A 21040-nucleotide genomic window follows, 5' to 3' on the forward strand; every position below is an offset into this window, starting at 1 on the left:
GCGGAGCGAGCGGCGGTTGGGAGCGCTCGGCAGCTGCAGCCTCGCGCGGGGAGCAGCGAGCGGCGCGGAGCCCGCAGGGTCGGGTCATGCTGCGCACGCCTTGCTGCTCCCGCCGCCGCTCGCCCCCGCCCCTGCCTCGCCGCGGGAATAATGCACTAGGATGTCAGCGCTGAGAAAGGTAAGCAGTCGCCGGCACCGCTCGTCCTGCCCCGGCGCAGCCGCGCTCGGGTGGCGAAGTCCGAGGCACGGGCACGAGGACGGGGCGGGGGACGATGCCGCGGGTCGCTGCATGCCGCTCTCCGGAGCTTGCGGGCGGGCAGCAGCAGCAGCAGGTGCTCCGGGGAGCCGGGCTCGGCGGCCGGGAGATGCCGGGACGCTGCGGCTGCGGTGGGGTCCTGGCGGGGTGCGGAAGGCGCGGAGCCCGCAGCCTCCCGTAGGGCCGAGATGTGGGGGGAGGCAGCGCCCGCCCGTCCCGGTGCCCGGCAGCCGGAGCGCGGCGGGATGCGCGTTTCTCCGCGCTGCGTGAGGGCGAAGCCGGGGAGAGGCCGCGGGCCGGGGGCGGGGGGTGAAGCTGGAGCGCGCTGCGGCGGCTCGGGGGCAGCCCAGTGGGCAGCGGCGCTGCGGGAGCGCTCGGGTGGCCGGAAACTTCTTGCGGACTTGTGCTGCGATGGCGGCAGAGCGGGGCGCGAGGCATTGCCGGCTCCAGGTGGGAACGAGTTGCTCCGAGAGGGCTGCTCCCGAGCCGGGAGTCGGGGCCGGGGCCGAGGTGTCCCTCCCCTCCGCAGGTGTGCAGCGGCCGGCGAGGCTCCGGAGTGCCCGGGGCGCGGGCCGAGCGCGGCGGGAGGCTGCGGCACCCGGGGCTCGCCGCCTCCCTCCGCGGGCGCGGGACGAGCCGAGCCTCCGCTCGGGCGCCGGGGTCTGCAGCCGCCCGGTGCAGGGAGCCTGTAGCGGCGCAGCAGGACAGCGCCTCTCCTCCCTGCTCGGCCCGAAGTTGGCCACCTCCGGGCGCCCTTTACAGCCCCGTTGGTTCGGATGGGAGCGGGGTGTGCAGCTGCTCGTAACAGCACCCGTGTCATTGGGACCAGACCCGGTCCGTCTGATTCCCCGGGGCAGTTCCTCCTGCCCAGTTTTCAAGGAGGAGACAATCGACTGAATTCTAGGCAATAAGATGAGGCTGCATTTTATTTCTCCCGCTATCCAGGTTTTTACCTACGGTCTTAATCTGTGGAATGCTATTACCCTCGTTTTTAGTAGTAATCGCCTCTCTAAGTGTGGGATACGGTTGTACATCCACATTGTGTGTGCATACACGTGTGTGTGCATGGATGAAAACGCTACCTATTCCATCCTTTCCATCCTATCTGTCTAGTAGGTTGCTTCATGCACACATACATGCCCACATACATGTATACATATATGTATAATATATGTATGTATGTATGAAAAACCTACTATCTAGATAGTGTGTGTGTGTGTGTGTATACCTGTATCTAGATAGATAGGTCTTTACATACACACGGACTTTTTCCATCATGTGACCGCTACCACCATGCCAGGGCAGCCCGCTTTCCTAGCTTTAGGTGGTTTTTAACATTAAAAATTGTTTCCCTTTTTTTTTGCTTGTTTTATGACATCGCAGGTTTAAATTGGGTTTAATCTGTCTTGGAAGCAAGTGGCGTTTAACATGCTTCTAAACTGAAGCACTGAAAAAAACCTGAGGGCTTCACTAGGTTTAAATGGCTGTGTGTTGTACATGCTCTTGAACAGGACTGTGACATTGAAGGGCCCTTTCTAAAATGTTGGGGCTGTTTTTGTTTTTTTCTTACTTAGTTTTCCATGCAGCAGGATAGCTTCCAAACTGGAGTACTGACAGTACTCCAAGAAATCCAATACTTCAAATCATTTGTGTCATACATGGTTGGAATTTCATGTTTTGAATCCAAAGGTTTCCTTGAGTGTGAGAAGTAATCCAAATGTAGATTACGGATGGCTTTGGTGTGGGTTATTTTTCTCAAATAGCTTAATCTTTTGTACTATAGCCTAGAATGTGTCATGGGAGCGCATTAGCTGCAATGGATTCATTTTAAGAAATGATTCTGGCATACTACAGATGTTGAAATTATTTTCAAAGGAAATTCATGCAAAATATCTGTAATATGCAGCTGTCTGGCCTTTTAGTTTCTTTTCAGTCTTTGAGTTCTTGGAAAGTTTCTAGGACACATTGGGAATAGTAGAAAGCTTATATTTTTGTATTTTCAGCACCATAGCAATTCTTAACTAAAAGACATAGGCTCACACACATGCACACTCTTGTGCAGATACACATACATGCTCATAATTTTGAAATCATTTCCACGTTTACACTAAGCATTTAGTTCCATAACTGAGTTTATATTTTACCAGGATTTTTAAATTAGTATTTTAAATCAACCACTAGACCCTAGATGTTATTACTTATAATTCAAAAAGATTTGGGGTCCATGAGTCATTGTATATGCTCTTTGAATTATTCTGCATGTGGCTTATAATTGTTAATGATTTTATGGCAAAGAACCCTAGAGACTGGAAACTTAATTTTGAATGCAGTGGTTAGACCTCTGTCTCATCTGCTGTCATATTCCTAGGCTAAAGGACGCATGCGTTACGTTGCCATTATTCAGCTCAATGCAAAATGGACTAGTACTTTCAGGTGTAGTAACCAATTCTTTTTGAGATTATTTTTAGCCTTTTTTAGTATTATAAAATGGTACTTACCAGACAATACACCTACTTTTCATTAGAAAAATTTAGGACATACCTGCTGGCTAGAATCTTACCATTTCTAGTCCCCATTTGAAGTTAATGTCAATAGCTGATATGATTTCAAATTAATTGTAGAGTGAAACCTGCTTTAAGCAAGTACTTAGGAACCAACAAACAGACTGTTTTACATGTTCAAGAAGAGAATGCTCCCCCTCATACTTAATAAGAACCAAAACATATAAGGTTGGCATCTTAGACCCATTTAATTCAATGGTTGAATCCCTAGTGACTTCAGCAGAGCTGGGATTTTACTTCTACCTATTAGAAAGTTGGATGGAACTTAATGGGGGATACTGTTGGCCATGGTAAGTGTGGAAGACAGAAAGCTGTCAAATCAGGGCTTTAATCTGCACAGTGCTGAACACCCGTAATTCCCACCAAGGTCAGTTCAGGTGTAATTTTATTCTAATCATGTCCTTCACCCTGTTTAAAGTAAGCTACTAGAACTTTTGTTATCAGAATAAAACCTGAGCTTTACAAAGGGAAGTGGTCATCCTGTGAATCAGAGAGCTTCAATGAAAGCATGCACTTTCCACTGAAACTTAACACTATATAGCATCAGGCCTTTTTTACAGGGTTCACTTGGTAGATTTAGTACTTCTGATCACAGTTCCAGCATTTTATTTCGATAGTGTATTTTTCAGTAATGTTTATTAGAAGGGATTAATAAATACAGTCTTAACGATTGAATTTCCACTTAATGGAGAGCTTTATTAGGATTCAGTTATTCAGGTATTAGAATAATCAATGGAATGATTTTATAGGTTTAGGGTTTTATTGGTTTTAAGAAAAGTGACAGAATTATATTGTCCACTTATCTTTAATAATCATGAACATTTCCCCCCTTTGCAATTACATGAAGTCAAAGCAATTTCCTTTTATGACTGTTATACTGTTATAATCCTATGAGTAATTTTTGTAATAGAAAGAACACTGAAATATCCCTTGTTTTTCTAGTCTTTACCATCAGGGGGCTCTTTCAAACTACATTAGTCAAACAAAAGCAGCTGCTTCAGTTTTACTGCATGAACAAGATGGTCCACATTAACTGCTTCACTTCATCACCACAATTAATTAGTTCATTTAAGAATGCTTGATAAAACAGAGGTCTGGGGACCACTACAGTAGAAAGCTAATGTTAGCCCTATATCTATGATGGTATTTAAGAGATGATTTATTTCACTTGTTAGAAGTGTATTATATGGAACATGGTACTCTGTTTGAATCTACTGTGTTCCATGAGTAGTTATCTTTGTGGTGTGGAAGCGATCCTATATTTCGGTATCTAACAAAAAATTAAACTTGCCCTTCTAAAACTAGTACACATCCTTGATCTAAAAGATTTTCTTTCTTCTGTTAATGGTACACACAGGATAGACACAACTATGACCAAGTATAAGTATAAATGTAGGCACAAACTAATCAAAATCTCTTTGATATCATCTGAGGCCACAAATTCTCAGGCTTTGTTGCACAAGTCTCAACAACAGAGGTATGGCCCTCTGAACCAGATTACATTTTACCCAGAACCAATGTTTGCTGTTATGGCAAAAATATATTCTGTAAAACAGTGGTTTTCAAACTTTCTGAAGTCATGGAACCCTTTCATATCGCATGCACCCCTGGCTGTGGGCTCTGGGTCAGCTCACAGAGCCAGGTGACCCAGCCTGACTGGACACTAGTGGCCTGCCACCTCCTGGCTCCCAAGCTCTTTGTGAAACCCGTGAGGACCTATTGCCGAACCCCAGGGTTTGCAAGGAATGCAGTTTGAAATACACTGCATTCGAGTAAAAGAAATGTTATATAGTTATATGTTATAGTGTTATATTTAAACCAGAGATGTCAAGCAGTGGTGTATGCATTTCAAATGCATTCAGTATGGTGAAAGGACTAGAAACACTTCAGGTAAATTTCTCAGTCAGTGTTTCTCTTTCTGCTGTTGTTTTCTGGCTTGCTTTTCTGAGTTTTTATCTTTTTTCTTACAGTGACTTCCTAGATATGCCTTTTTAAACACAGCTTACTCATCTATTGGTTTTCTTTTCTGACTTCTTTCTCTGTTGTAGTGAGTTTTGAAAAATGGTTTAGAAACAGTTTCAGATATGTCATCCACTCTTGAGTCCCTCTGAGTTTTTATGGTTTACAACAGTGTTTTCCGATCACTTAAAAATATCTTTTTCTCCTTATTGTAATAAATGTGTGTCACAAAAATGGTCATCTGGTGTAGGTTACATTTCCAGACTGTAGTCAGCTGATATGGGTTACACATGTCCAAGGCTAATCTTGTACTAACTCCAGTAGATGTTTTTATTGCTGATACTAACAAATAGCCAGGTACATTGTCAATAGCAAAACTGATTTGACATAAAATGCTGCCAACAATACAAAGCAACAAAATAAGAGTAGCCAGATATTTTGCTCTTCTCTTATGTATTGTGTAAAAAATAATAAGTGAATCTTGCCATTGGAAGCAGCTTTTATTAATTAGACTCCTTTTAAATGCTTGATGGATGGCATTTGCAGTGTGAATTGCTTCTTTGAACCCGTTAATTTTTGCACCTGCTTTCTGCAATGAAAAGTTGAACTCCTTCGTCAGTGGGCTTGTTGTGGGATAAAATCCAAGCAAATAAAATTGAGCATTGCTTATGATATGATTTTGATAATTCAGGGATTTAACAGTGATGAGTGGAATGAACTTCTCAGCTTTTATGCTGTTTTTCTAAATTTACCCGTACCCCATAAAAATATAGAACAAATCCTTTGATAGCCATGTGGAGGTTATTTTGTCCCTGAAATGTTGATCTCTTGAATGGAAAGTAAAAAAGCATCCCAAGAAATCTCCACGCTTTTTATTCTCTCCCTAGATTATTCAGAAGCATGAGCTAGGGTGCACATTGGAATGATGTTAGCTAAGCATCGCACTACAGTACAAGTGAACAACTTGCAATTTATCTTCATTTGCTGAAAGTGAAATTTGCTTTTCTTGTACTCTCTGGATTTAGGGTACCCTTAAATGAATAAATAGATATTTTGAATTTTGACAAGGATAGTTGTCTTGCACAGTGTTGAGCGGGGTGTGAGGAAGAAAACATCGCTTACTTTTTCTTGCCTGAATTTCTCAGGACTTTTCGAAACCTGAAAAATTGCAACCAGCTTTCTGGGAGTTACTTCAGAAAGCAAAGACATTGGGGAAAATCACATTTATTAAGATCTGTTGTTTACCTGCATCATTTCTTAGTCCCTTCCTGGAGTAGGCTCTAAAGGTTTTAATAATGCTTATCCATCTTTGTAAAATATTCTGTAATCTACATATGAAAAAAACCCTGGTAGTATCCTTTTGCCTCTTGTTGCTAGGAATGATACGCATCTCATTTTCTATTTGAAGTAAAATGAAGAGTTCAGACTACTCTCTGTTTCCAGTTTCTTCTGACTGGAAGCCACTGGAATTCACTTAATAGTTTTTCTCATTGCACATCATAGCACTGTCATCCAGCACCTGTATGGCTGACTGTATTTCAGAGTTGGAGTTGCCATTATATTTTACTTACAGAAGCTCATTTTAAAACTGTTTCAGTTGTGGAAGTTGCAGTTAAAACATTTATTGGTGCAGTCTTAGGTGTGATAACTGTTTTAGGGCTTGGCCACAGCTGGAATTATTCAGGAATAGCTACTGCACTTTAAATCCAAACCTCATCTTAATCCAAATTAATTTGCAAATATAGGCCAACCTCTTAAGAGGGTTCATTTGGTTCTTAGGAAAGCTTGGGTTTTTAGACTGGCAAGGTGGCAAGAAAGTTCTATAAGCATTTGTTTCTGACATGTAAGTTTATTGTTTTTATTTTCTACAATGGAAACTCATAGAAACATGATCTTCTGGAGTTAACTTTTCAATAAATTTCTATTGGCTGAATACTTCAGGCAGAGAATAGCCATGGCTTATCAATATTGGGTTGAATATTTAAATTCCTATATGAACACATTTGTAGGTTTCAGAGATTTTGTCAGGAGTACCTGCAGAGAATAGTTTATAATGTAGTATTTAGAAAGTACAGTCATGCAGCTAGATGTGCAGCAGCATTCTTGCTATGAAGAATGACCTGAAACTTATGGGACATTAGGGAGAATCCCAAATTCCTACAGCAAATCTGTAGTATTCTTTTTGGTCTAAACAAGATTTTAGAATAAAATGTTGAATGTTTTAATGAAAAAACAAGAATTTAATTATAATCATATTCTAAGTTTTACTAATAGTTCACAGGTTGACAATACTGAATGCAAGTTGTACAGTATGTCTCTCCTCCCCCACCATAATTTAGAATTACTCCTTTAAAATCCCAGGATAGATGATGCTCAGTTCTAAAAAAGCTTCTCTGGTATATCTAGACTATTGTACAGCCCTTTTCTTTCTTCTATACATTAATACACTCTCAGCACACAGTCTTGACCTTCTCAGGGAAATCTGGAGTACGTAAAATTCTTCAAGACTTCAATTGAATGGGAAATGATGAGGTTAAATTATTTTAAAATTCAAAGGAAAATACATTCACTTCTGAAAATAACATAGCATATGTCCAAGGCATTGCACCTAATAGATTTAGTTTTTCAGCTGGTTCAGAGAGTATATTACATTTCTTTTCAAAATAAAAAATGTGATATATATGTTCATGCTCAAAGTCTAGCTGCACTTTTCTTTCTGGATTAATATCTTGATGCATTTCAGGTCAAAATTGGATTCAAAAGCTATGCTTTAAAAGGCCTTTTTAGAAAAAATATATATATTTTTTAAAAACTGTTTCTCTGAAGCCAACCAGAATGTTTAAAGGTTAAATTAACCGGTGGAAATGTCCTCTTGTAAATCCATGTACATAATGATGAAAATATGGAATGTTCATCCCTGAGACAATTTATTGTATGGTTAGTAACCATTTGGCATTATTCTGTAGTTCTTGGGATTTGTATGAGGCATTTCATGTAACACTTGTGAAAATCATAATGCTCTAAAATAAATATTTTTTGGCATCTGGTGCCTCTAGTGATTGTACTTCTATGAATATATTTAGGAGATATCATATTAGGCATGTTAGAACAACTTAGTATTAATGTACCTGAATATTGAAACAGGCTAATTCGCTTTGGGTTGCAAACCATTCAAATGATCTTCACGTTTCATTTTAAAATAACATTCTTTTTCACAGATCCACATTGTAGCATCCAGTTTAAGTAATGTGCTATTTCTGCTCCTACAGCTCAGATCTTCCATTGATGACAAGCATATTTTTAATGTATTGACATTGATGGGAGCTCTGCAAATTATGTAAAAGAGCAAAGTACTGCACCTGAGAACACTGATGCATATCTGAATAGAATTTTGCCCCCACTGGTAAAAGAGAGCTTTTCCGCAAGATCTATCTGTTGAGGTTTTGGTCACAACCTTTTAGTTTATTAGCATATTTGGGAAATAATCCTTTCCAGGAATGTAATTGAGTCCTGGAAATAGGAGATATTCTATTTTCTGGATAATCTTTTTGACTTAGTTATGAGCAAAGGAATGCAACTCATTCATAGAATCATAGAAAGAAGGACCAGAAGGGACCTATAAGATCATCGAGACCGGTCCCTTGCCGTGGGCAGGAGATAATGGGACTCAAACAGGCTCAATGATGTATTTGTCCAGCCTCCTCTTAAAGACTTCCAGAGATGGCGGCTGCACCACCTCTGCTGGAAGTATGTTCCAGATTCTAGTTACCTGTACAGAAAAGAAGCTTTTCCTTATGTCCGGCAAAAACTTTTCTTCAACTACCTTGTGTACATTGGTCCATGTTTTCCTAGGGAGGGCTTTTCTGATTCTGGAAATGTGTTTGGGCCGGGGCACTGGGCTGGAATAGGGAGACTCCAGTTCAAGGCTTCTCTGCCTGATGTAGACCAGAATTTCTTCCCAGATTATTCTAACTCCATGGCTAGGGACAGACATTCAAAAAGGCTGAGCCAGAATTGATTCAGTCTTTGCAGGCTAGTCTAACCTGGCTAGTCTGAACCTGTTTGTAACCACACAGACATCACCTCTGGACTGAAAAAATTCAGGCACATGCCTGCAATGGCTCAGGCTTAAAGCTGGGGCAGGGGTTCTCCCTTCCCTTCCACAATGCTCAGCTGGGGGAGGGGGGCAGGGGCCATGGGCCATGGCCAGGCCCCAGCAGAGTGCTGTGATGTTCCTCCCTCTCCTGAGCCACCCAGCAGGGAATGTTTGTGACCCCTAATTCAGTGTTTATCAGTCCATTAAGAAAACAAGCCTCTCTCCATTAGTTCAAGCTCTTCTTAAACAGCTTTTCCAAGAAAGGACATTACCAGTTTCCTGGTATATGCAGTAGATTAGATCCAAAAAGCCTGTCTGCCTTTGTTGTCTCCCACAGCAGGGACTGTAGCCAGCATGTGGTCTGCTAGCTAATGCTGAGAGGTGTAAGGCAGAGGGGTGGGGGGAATAATCCAATTTAAACCAATTTCTGATCACTTAAACCAGTATATGTATAATGTCTGTCCCTAGCCCATTGGATCAGGGACTTGGACTTTCTCTCCCTTGTCACAGGCCAGTATTATAATCACCAGACTATAGAGAGCAAAAGATTATTTGCCCCTCCAACCCCTAATCCTCTCTCAATCAAAACTGAAATATTTTGAAGAGCATAGACCATCTGCAGATGCTTCCTCGGCCTGTCAAATTATGTTTGCATCTGAAGCTTGCTAAGAAAAATCTTTCCAGTTATTTGAGTTGGTCTAATAAAAGATACCAGATTTACCCAAAGAACCTTGTCTGTCTTCACAAAACATTGTGGCTTCAGTGACATTTCGTTAGTCAAATGCATTTCAGTCAACTTCGTGACATGCATATGACCATACTTCTTGTTGTGATGTGCAGGAAACAAAAGCTTTTTGTGAGGATTGATAGTTTAACTGCAGTGCTGAAAAGGAAAACTGACAAAACTGTATTGCTTCCTAGCTTGAAATAGAATTGCTCTGAAAAGAGAGCTGGCCACATAAACTTCTGTATTTCTGTGCAGTACTTCCTTTCCATAATTTATCATTAAAAGATCATGTGAAAGAGTGGATTTAGATTAGAATTGGAAACCTAGCCAAAAGAGATAAGTCTTGAGGAAGGGTTGAAGGAGCAGATTGTGGGATTGCTTTGGCACCAAGGAAAGGGAAGCAGAGCCCTGAGGATAATAAAGAACCTGATACTGTTTGAACTTGAAACAAAAAAAAAAAAAAGGAAAGTAGTGAAAAGAGTGAAATCCAAGGTGAACTCCCATCTTAATTACTGTATGCAATACTGGTCACCCATCTCAGATAGGTTATAGTAGAACCAGAAAAGGCACAGCAAAGGGCAACAAGTTGGTCATGGGTATGGAACAGCTTTCCTACAAGGAGGGGCTGAAACAATTAGGACTTTTCTCCTTGGAAAAGAGGGAACTGGAGGAGGCATTTGGTTGAAGTCTATAAAGTCAAGGTCTCAAAAAAAGTAAAAAGGGAACTCAGTGTGGTAGAAACAATATCTTTTATTAGACCAACTAGATAGTTGCAGAAACATTTCTTTATTTGCAAACTTTTGAGCGCATGCGCCCTTCCTCAGGCAAAGACGTATGCAAAGATTGTAAAATTTATCCCGAGTAAGAATGAAACTTCATATGGCACAGGAGAGCTGGAGGGTGGTAAAAGTTCTTCTGGGTGGAAAAGTTCATTTTATGCAAGTTACATTAGGATAAAAGTGCAGGTTTAAAATAACTAAAAGGAATACATTTTTGCCCATTGCATAATTAACTTGAATTCTTTGCCACAGGGCAATTATGGCAGCAAATAAGAATTAGGCAAATTTAGGGAGAATAGGTCCTTCAAAAGACTATTGCACGCATCAGTTAGGGAGCTAACCTAATACTTAATACATCTTTAAACCTATGACTGACTGCTGGTAACTTGGAGAATATGACAAGTCATATACACATGCCTGTTCCTTATGCACTTCCTATAAAGTATTTGCTACTTGCTACTCTTGAAAAAAGGATTCTGGGTTATGTGGGCTTCAACAGTTCTTAAATTCTTTAGCAGACTGACAGGGTCAGAACACAGGGAGAGGAAGATTATTTTAGCTTCAGCATTGTAGATAGGCTGGAGAGGGTGGACAGTAAGAAACTGGAATTGATGATGCATTGCACCTTTTCCTTCTGAAGGAAGGAACACTTTACAAATTAGGTAACAGACAGGATTCACAGGATTTCCAAATGTTCAAGCTAAATTGAATTGAAAACACTGAGGTCACCTTAAGGAAAAAAATCAAACTACTGCATGTTTAATTGTAGTTCCATAAAATGTACTAAAGAAGTCCAAGTGATGATGATATGGTTATCAGGCTGTATTACTGTAATGCATTTTACTTATAAATGCAAGGATTGATCTATAAAAATCTCTAGCTAGTTCTGAAAACAGCCAGCCCTCTGCTGGACATCACAGGCCATCAGCAAAACATCTCTGCTCTTTTTCTTGTCTCTAGCTCCCAGTGCAGTAATGAATCCAGTTAACTTCTCATCCTCAGCACCTTTCAAGTTGACTGGATTAATGCATCATCCTTTGTGGTTGTGATCTCCCACAAACTTACGTCCCTCTGGAAGAACAGAACTATCAGCCTTACATTTCAGGTGTGGCAGCATGTGCAATAGATTTTTCTTGGCAGCTGACCCCTGCCTGTGGACCTCCCTTCTGGAAGAAATGGGATGTGAAATTGCACACGGAAAAAAATGTAAAAACGTCTTCAGCCTTGCCTTCCCGCAGAGATTGCTTTCAATCTCCTATAAATGCAATCCAACAACAGATTCTAGCTGACTGGGAGACTACAAGACCAGAGAGAACTTTTTAAGTTTACATGAATATATTTGTAGGTACTCAGACACTTGTGGGGTAGGAGCATGTAGATACATGGGGGGGGGGAAAAAAAAAAAAAAAAAGTTTCCAGAGTGTTTCACTGTAAAGCCTTGTATATCAATATTTACACTATTATATTGTATCTTATTAAATTATTGTTAGTATATGATGTTACTATTATACACTGTTCAAATGAATTATTTTCATATATTGTTTTGATAAAAAGATGCTGTTTATATGTATTTAATGTTATAGAAAAATGGTTCTAGTACATAAACCACAGATTATGACCACGTGCATTGCAATAATTATTTACCAAGGGGAGTAGGTGCAGTTAAACCTATCCTGCACTTCTATATTACTTGTGTTCAGAGTTGCACTATGCAGTCTTAACAATCCTTTTTATTTTTTCAATTTCCCAGTTTTTATCAGTAAATTAAATGACATATTTCTGCTGATAAAAGCAACTAAAATATAACTGCAAGTGTTAAATTAATGGTAAGTTATTAGGAATAGTAAGTAGCTGAGAATTAACAGGCATATTTAATATATTACTAATGAAATACAGTCCTTATAGAGGTGAAATTGCTGTGATTTCATTATAATCTTTTCCATATGCAGGCTCACTTTTACTCTTATCCAGGTATATGGGAAATCTCCTATTGACAGAAAAATGGAGCAAACTCAAGCCCTGAAAAAGTTGCTTATTTTTAAATGGTCATATTTATAACTACCCAAAGAAAAAAGGTCCTATTTTTCGTCATGTGGCTGAACACGAAGATTCGTATTCAAAATCAGTGAAAAGTTTCCTGTAATGTTGATGTACATTGCCAGAAAACAACAGTGTTGTTCTTTGTGAGCTTACATGATATAAATATGTTAATAAAATATCACTGTTTATTTTCTTTGCAGATGGTAACAACTGACTACTTGGAAACTTCTGCTTATGCAGAATTAACTTATGCATTTATTCAGTAATTCTTCCAGGCATGGGGTGTAGTGCTAGTCTGGTTAACTTCCTTGCTGTGAATCCAGAGGTTCAAGTTTGATTCTCTGAACTTGTGTTGAAGGCTACCCACACCTCACCCGATCATATGGACTGGGAAGTCAAAGGCAGCCATATATGAAGCTAGCCACATCATGCTCTTGTGTGTTGTAGGTTACAGAAACTGTTGTGACTTTACCATACAAGTCCAGAAGGCCATCAAAGCTTATGAGGGACCGTAGTCCTTAACTTCTGCACAGAACACATTACACCTGTTCTGTGAGCTGCATAGGCTTCACTTAATGTCCCAGTATAATTCAGAGTTTTATTACAAGCAACAGAATCCTTCACAGTCTAGGTTTTGGAGGCCATCTCACCACATTGTGAGATGCATCTGTGTTTCAGCCATTTTTATTCTGTGGGTCATTTTAGTTGATTGGAGGCAGTGTTATCATTTTGAATGGGAAGGTATTTTGGTAATTGTGACAAACATTGGGTTGTTTGTTATGTGTTTAATTTTGATGTTTGATTGTACTTTATTGAAGAATATAAGGTTAGAAGTGTTAAAGAAGAGTGAATAAAAGATGCCAGTTCTCACAATCTTTCCCCTTTTTCTTCTATTTGCATATAAACAGAAGAATTCCCAAAGTAGACGCTGCATGGCAAGTAATGACAGCTGTAGGTAAAGCTGAATTGGGACATGCTAACCCCTCCCCCCCCATGTTCTTAGAACATTTGAAAAAAACTTCTTCCTGATGTCATTCAAGAAGTATGTTTACTGTCAGTTTTCAATTAGAGATGGAAAAATATACTTTTCACGCACTTGATCTCCATTTTAGGAAGGTACTTAAGTGTGTGCTTATCTTTTAAGCATGTGGATAGTTCTCAATGGCTTTAGTGCAAATGACTTAAAATCAAGGGCACATTTGCTAGTAATTGGTTTGAGAATTTTAAAGCTGCCAGAATCTTAAAGCTTTTAAATTTGGCAACTGAATATTGAACATTTTCTCTCTCTCAGAAACTTATAAGAGCTTTGTACTGTCCATATACATACCTAACTCTCCGGATACTCGTAACTTAGTTCACTTCTGTTCATTTTCTACAAATTATCCTAGTTCTCAGTGACATCTTGACTATTTCACATTTTAAAGCCATTTGAATTGCATGTGGGCAAAAAAGATTTCAGACATTCTTCCAGGCCAGATTTTAATATGAAACTTCAGTCTTTTTAGTTTTTTAGCATCCTTACTGATGTATGGTCTACATGCCTAACTTACACATGTGAGTAGTGCTATAGGCTTTTTGACTTTTGCCAGTTTCATGCTTTGGCTGTTTTTGTGGTAGCTTTATTTAGAAAACATGAGTAGAATATTTTAATATAAATAGTAGAAGTGTATATTTTCATCCGCCCAGTTATTAAATAGGCTTAATACCATTATTACCATTATTTTTCTTTTGGCAAAGAGTGAACATGGGAGTTTTCAGCTCAAGGGCTGAACATGCTAATGTTATGATTGATTGGAACTGCTGGTTATAAAAGGAAACTGTTGTGCAGTTCTAAATATATTATTTATGACACACACACACACACTGAACATTTCCCTTATCAGTGTTGATGAGAGGGTCAGACTCTTCTACAGGGGAAAGAATAGAACTCTTCGCTGTAATACCTCTTACTGGAAAGAATTCGCATTCAATAATACAGTATACTAGAACTCGGCGCTATGGTATTGATTCAGTGCTGACTCCTGAAAGAAGAGCACCAGCTATCTGTTTTCCAGCAACACCTTTCCAATCACCTTTATTTTTATTTAGGGTCTCCCGTTAGAGTGATGAACAGCTACACCTCTGTTTAACGTGCAAGATCTGAAAGGAATTTGACTATTATCCTTTCCTGTTTTCAAATGCCAGTTTCTTCCCCAAAGGGATTTTGTTTTCTGCTACTAGATTAATAGTCATTCAGGTATGCTTCATTTTACACTTACTGTCGTTGTCATCATCATTGTCATCATCATCATCTGATATTTATGTTTTAGTGTGCCTAGAGAGTGCAGTCATTGACCAAATCTCCACTGGGACTGAACAGAGGCATAATGAAATTACACTTTCTGCCCCTCAGCTATTTTTTCCATTGCCTTTGGCTTTATGATAGGATACAAACCAATTACCAAATGGGCTAGTCTTATTTACCATCATAAAGCTCATTTGCCTGTCTTCTCTTGTAATGTTACTACATATAAGCCACCCAAGCTGTTGGCATAGACGGGAATTAATATGGAAATACATGGACCACACTTTCTTGTGGTTTGTGTGTGAGAGAGAAAAGGCAGGAGGGCTTTTATTAGCAAGGCATGCACCAGCAGATGTTGAGAGGCTTGGAAAGTGAAGGGTACTACTGTCTTGTCTGTGCAGACTGTATTCAGGCAGTCTTACTACTAAGCAGTAACATAGTGTACCACTATCAAACTGCAATTACAGGCTCTAAAACTAAGCAAACAGCAATGAACCTAAACTGTAATTTTCCAAGATCAGGAGCTTGAAGGAAAGCCAGAATTCTAAACAGGGTTCAGATGCCAGTTCTTACATCCCACTCTTTCTCTATATATGTATTCTTCCGGCTTAAAGTTTTTAAAAACAACAGGAACTTTGGCTAATTACTTGTCAGCAGCTTCATAGATGGAAATGTCTCCCAATTTTGTTTCTATTTCAAAGGGGAAAGATACTCACTTTTCAGTTACTATACTTGTATTATGAAGCTGCTTAATAAAGGCTGTTCATCGCCCCATTTAAACACGTGACATTTAAGCGTGCAGATAGTCCCGTTGAAGTAACTACAGTGATTTAACACATAATGTAAATACCTTGCTTTAATAGGTTCTTATTGAGCAAAAAATAACTTTCTAACGGTTCTGCCTTTATGGTCAGACAGAACAATGACACATGGGCTTTGGTGCCCTCTGCTGCCTAATTTTTTTTAAATTTTGTTCCTTGAAGTAGCACAAGTCGTGTCAAAATATGCCATCTGGGTTGCTGCTAGAATTCTGACTTTTCTTCAGGCTGTTTGCTCCAGGGAGAATTAACCTTCTTTTACTTATTTCAAAGGCGACAAAAAATTTAAAGAAATAAGGATTCCTTCACTGCTCATCAGATACATAGCTGCATATTATTTTGATAATTTAAGAATTCCCTCTGAAAGATGTGATAGTGGGAGATGTATTTAAAAGACACTTCAGTAGATCAAATTATTCATGGTCTCAATAAAATTAGTAAGCCGACATTAATACTAAATTCAACAATTAAATGAGTAAGTACTAACAGAGCCTCATAATCTATCCCCTCTGCCGGTATATATGGTCTCTAAAACAATAAGAGATAATATCCACCTTCTGTACAGAAGATTTATTGGGAAAAATGTACACTTTCTGACTTCAGTTCCTCAAATTGGCATCCTGATGTGTCCTGCTCCATTTCTTGCATCTCCCTGCTCCTTTCAAGTTTTCAAATTTCTGCAGGGTCTCTTCCCCTAATCTGTAATCCCTGACCTTGAATTCCCCATCTCTCACAACCATGTCAATGCATCTTCCATACCAACAACAGTAGAATACAAAGGGTATGGAGTCTTTATTCATGCCTTCATGATTTCAACTATTACAAATTCGTTCTGTCCTGTCCTGTCAAAAGCTTCAAATCGCCAGACTCTAGCCTGTGTAGAATACTGCTATCTCAAAGAAGGTAGGACTATGCCTTCTGCTGCCCCCAGCATATTTTGGAACAACATTTAACTTTCCTTCATAAAGCAAGTTTTTATAAATTCTCTTTAAAAAATGATGCAGGTGTTTCAGCTCTTTTTGTATCCTTTCTTCCAAACCAGATCTCACCTTGTCATTAAGCCTGTGATGCTACCAAGTCTTAATTTTGGCATATTGAATAGTTTCTGGAATAAATAAGAACACGACTTGTCAATGTGAATAATGCCAATACCATACTGCACAACATTGTCAAGTGTTGCCTAGCAATCACTATGGAATCTGCTAGTTCCTTTTCATACCTTACATCTGTTTTTCTGTGTGTTACTTTAAGTGTTTCCCTGATCACAAAGATATATGAAGTATTCATGATCTGTGCTGGTATAAGGATAATTGAAATTATGCCTATGGTTGAATTGCATAAGGCCTATAATCAACTATGCAAAAATTTTAAAATCCTGTCCTAATATTGCATTAGCTTGACTTGTTTGCATTGAATATATGTCTTTGTTTTAAAGAGGTGAGTTTGATTTAGAACAGTAGAGACTGCCCTTTGCACCCAGCCAATTTTCTTAAGTCAGCCTACTATTGATTGAACTGCTGAAGTGTTCTGGGTTTTGCTGCTGTGAATGAAGCTGAACTGCACTAGTGTAGGAAGGGAAATAAAGTACATCTACCGGATGAAAATGATGAGGAATGTTGGTCTGCCTCATAAATGTGTTACGTGAGCTTTTCCTTATTGCATGCTTAATGTCAGTATCTTGACACCAGCTACGTGGAAAGATCAGATGCCTAAAATACTTTGACATTAAAAAAGGGTAAAAACAGGAGGTACCATTCAGGAAGACGGACAGGGTCAATAGTTTTATAGTTGGGTATATGGATGATTTGAACTGGCTTCAGTTAAATTTCCATACATGTATATCGTGTGGAAAGGATAGCCATAAGGGTATGTCTAATAAAGAAATAGCCGTATTTGATGTTTCTTTACTTATGAAGAATAACTATAATGTATATAAACTAGCAAACACTGATCTCAGAGTCCCACTCTTAAGTTAGAGTATAATTTTCATTTTCACATAGCTATTTAACACTAAGACTAGTTTTACACTGTAAAATAGACAATTTTGCGGTGGCCCAGGGTGCATAAATGATTGCATCTGATCACAAAATTTACTATTGTTGCAATGCATACATCCTCTCTTTTACTTGTTTGATTATGCTCCTTACTTTAGAATTGACAGCAAACTATAAAAACAGCAAGCCCTATAGAATTTTTTTCTTACCCCAAAACAGCAAAGCCCTCATCTTTCACATGACTCTCAAATGGTTATGAAAGGTGTTTTCCATTAAAAAGTAGTTCACATGCATTTTAAATGCCAAATAAACTTTCTTTGCTATTTGTTCAAATTATAATCTACATTAGCAGCTAAAATGTTAAATATAAACTGTCAGTGCAATGAAATGTTATGTCAAAATTAAACTTCAGCCTTGATATTAAAAATTAAAATGATGAAATACTGAAATTCGTTATGCTCTTTCCAGTAACACACATCCTTGCCAAATAAAGTATTTAGTCCTAAGGGTTTAAAGGCAGGCCAGGTCTGATACTGTAAAGCAAAGTTGTTTGAGTGACAGAAGCATGAAAAAAAAACCAAACAAAACAAAAAACCCAGGTTAGTGTGGTATATTTGTAACCTGTGTTGTCTCCCCAGGATCTGCACTTTATAGGCCATATCCTCAATTTACAGGACCTCATACAGGTTCTGCAACTTAGCAAGTAATTTGCTTTCTGCTGAGGGAGCAGGACCTGGAGCCATGCATTCTTGTTGTAGTATTCCTGTGCTTGTTGCAGAACCCTGTGGGTTTCCTAGGCAAAGGCCCCCACTAGGTCCAGCTGTTCCCACAGTCCCAGAACATATTGGACAGTGTTGCAGCCCTCTGTGCCCTGCCTCCTGTATAGAAGTTCAAAGGGAGACAACCCCATAGATAACTGAGGAATCTCCTAGATTGCAAATAGGGCAGGAGCTCATCTCTTCCAGGGTCTGGTCGTACTTCTGGACCAGACCATCACTCTGGGTGTGGTAGGTGGAAATTCTAACAAGGTAGACTGAAATGCCCACAACTCTTCCAGGAGCTGAGACATTAAGATGGTAACTTGGTTGCTTAATACTTCTCACAGGAGCCCTAAACTCAAGATCTTCAGTAGTTCTGTAGACATTATTTGGGCTGAGACACTATGGGTCATTACCACCTCTGGTCACAGGTTAACGTAGTCCACAAATATCAGGATAAAGCAGCACCCACTGATACTTGGTTCCAAGGGCCCAACAATATCTATTCCAACCTGCTCAAATGGGGTACCCATCAACAGCAACAAATCCAGTGGTACCCAAGGCTCTGCGGCCATCTGCTAGTGCTGGGGCCATATGGATCAGTCATATTTGATGTCGTGTTAAACCCTAGACCAGAAAAAATTGAGAAACACCCCATTCTGGTATTTCTTGACTTGCAAAGAGCCTGCTCATGGAATGTCGCACTGGTTTCAAAATATGTTTTTGATGCAGCCTTGGAGCCAACACCAACTTGGCACCAGTTGTTTGGTCCTGTGCAGCTCACATCAGAAGATCATCTTGCAACTAACTCAGTATTGCTCAGGGATCTATGATGTTGTTCAGGGGTAGGCAAAATACGGCCTGCAGGATGGATGTGGCTCACCAGGCCAAATTATCCGGCCTGCAGGGCCCCTAAAAAATTTTGAAAATTAATATTTATCTGCCCCAGCTGCATGTCAAAGATGATAGGAGCCTGGGGCAGTAGGACCCAGGGGAAGCTGGTGACAGGACCCAGCAGCAAGGCCCACCCAGCCTAGCCACCCCTGCAAGTGGAAGCCAGAGGCCTGGGACCATGGGACGGTTCCCGCCTACCTTTGCATGAAAGTGAAATTCAGATAAGAGTGTGGGGGTGGGGAGGACTGCAGATGATTTCCCCAGTCCTCAGACCTTGAGTCTTGCAGTCGTGGCCATGCAGCCAGGACCCACATACCAGAGTGGCTGGCGGGTGGGCAGGAAAGTGGTGAAAGCAGCGGCAGGCAGGGGGGAGTGGAAGCGGGCAGGCATGTGGGAGTGCAGTGGCAGGTGGACGGGAGTACGGGACCCGCACTGGTGTCCCAGAGCCAGCACTGGTGGAGCCCAGAGCTGGGGGCAGGAGTGCGGGGCTGGGCTGGCTCCCCCCCTCACCCTGCTAGTACAGCCTGGCCTGGTTCCATAGAACCCCTGATGGCCTAGCCCCATGCTTCTGCTGCCCTGCTCTGGGTCCCCACTGGCCCTGGCTCCAGGACACCAGTGCAGGCCCCACGCTTCCACCTAGCTGTCATGGCACTCCCATAGGCCCACTGTCCCCTGCCTGCTGCCACTTACTGTGTCCCTCCTGGCTGCCTGCCACTCTTGCACCATATTAGCTCCTGGCTCCATTGCCAGACTGCAGGAGCACTGGTCCTGCATCAGTACTCTGGGACCAGGAGCGGGGGATGGGGGGGTGCATGTGTGTGCATGTGCACATGTACATCTGTACAATGAGGGAGGGAGGAAGGGCAGGGGAGAGACGGACAGAGCTATGAGGGAGGGACAGAGTGTGTGTATGTGCATGTATGTGTTCATAGGGTGAGTCCCACATGGACACCCCACCATACACATGCACCCACACACCACCTCGCACTGCCATACATGCAGACTCCCACATGCCCTCACACCCCAGCCACCATCCCCCCATAGAGCCCCCACAAACCCTGTACCAATGCCCACCCACATGCTCCCTCACCCCACACCTATCCACACCCCACAGACACCCACACCTTCCCCCACATACCCACAGCTACCCACAAACCTATATCCACCCCCATGCCTGCCAAGCTCCCACAGTATACAAGCGTAATGTCACAGGCGAGCTGGGCATTGTGAGTGTATCAATTTGGTTGCAGGCTGACTGAGTGCTGCAACTGTATCAGCCACTAGGGTGTTTGGTTCGGGATCAAGGAGGCATAGTTGGGAGTGAAGCAAAGACGAGTTTCACTTATAACAGTAAAGATAAATTTTACTTATAGCAGCAAAATAGCAACAAAAATATGTTTAAACAGCAAAATATGGTTTACATGCATGACAGTTAATAAAAAGGTTAAACTAATAAACAGACAATATAACAATAAAAGTTAAAAATTGACACTGATAATGAAAACAGACAGACAAATTGACAAAAAGTTCCCTCTTCATTGGCAAATTATCGATAGTCCCTCAGTACCAGGTACACGCCAAGTTGATCCAGCGAAGTTGGGCATCCCCGATCCATGCTGTCGGAGGGAGCACCGGGGTAGGTCCCTCAGTTGGGATCTGGTCCTTGCTCACACTGGGGTCTGGAGTCCAGGCTTGGAACAGCAATGACCATTCTGTTCTGTCTTTGATGCGGTTCAACAAGGACAAGTGCAGGGTGCTGCACCTGGGGAGAAGGAACCAGCATTATGGTTATAGGTTAAGGGCTGACCCTCTCAGCAGCACAGAGGCAGAGAGGGATCTTGGAGTCATGATTGACTCCAGGATGAATATGAGTC

The 21040-nt window shown here is 41.0% G+C and overlaps 1 long non-coding RNA gene across 1 annotated transcript in view; it reads left to right on the forward strand.

Annotated features, from left to right (window-relative positions):
* Positions 1 to 28: 28 nt before the first annotated feature.
* Positions 29 to 21040, forward strand: part of LOC109311702 — a 141241-nt gene continuing 120229 nt past the window's right edge. Inside the window, exon 1 of the long non-coding RNA XR_002101583.1 lies at positions 29 to 178. This is a non-coding gene — a long non-coding RNA (uncharacterized LOC109311702). The remainder of the gene's footprint in view (positions 179 to 21040) is intronic.

This window comes from Crocodylus porosus, unplaced genomic scaffold, assembly GCF_001723895.1.
Source record: "Crocodylus porosus isolate Cpor-Errol unplaced genomic scaffold, CroPor_comp1, whole genome shotgun sequence".
Taxonomy (NCBI): domain Eukaryota; kingdom Metazoa; phylum Chordata; order Crocodylia; family Crocodylidae; genus Crocodylus; species Crocodylus porosus.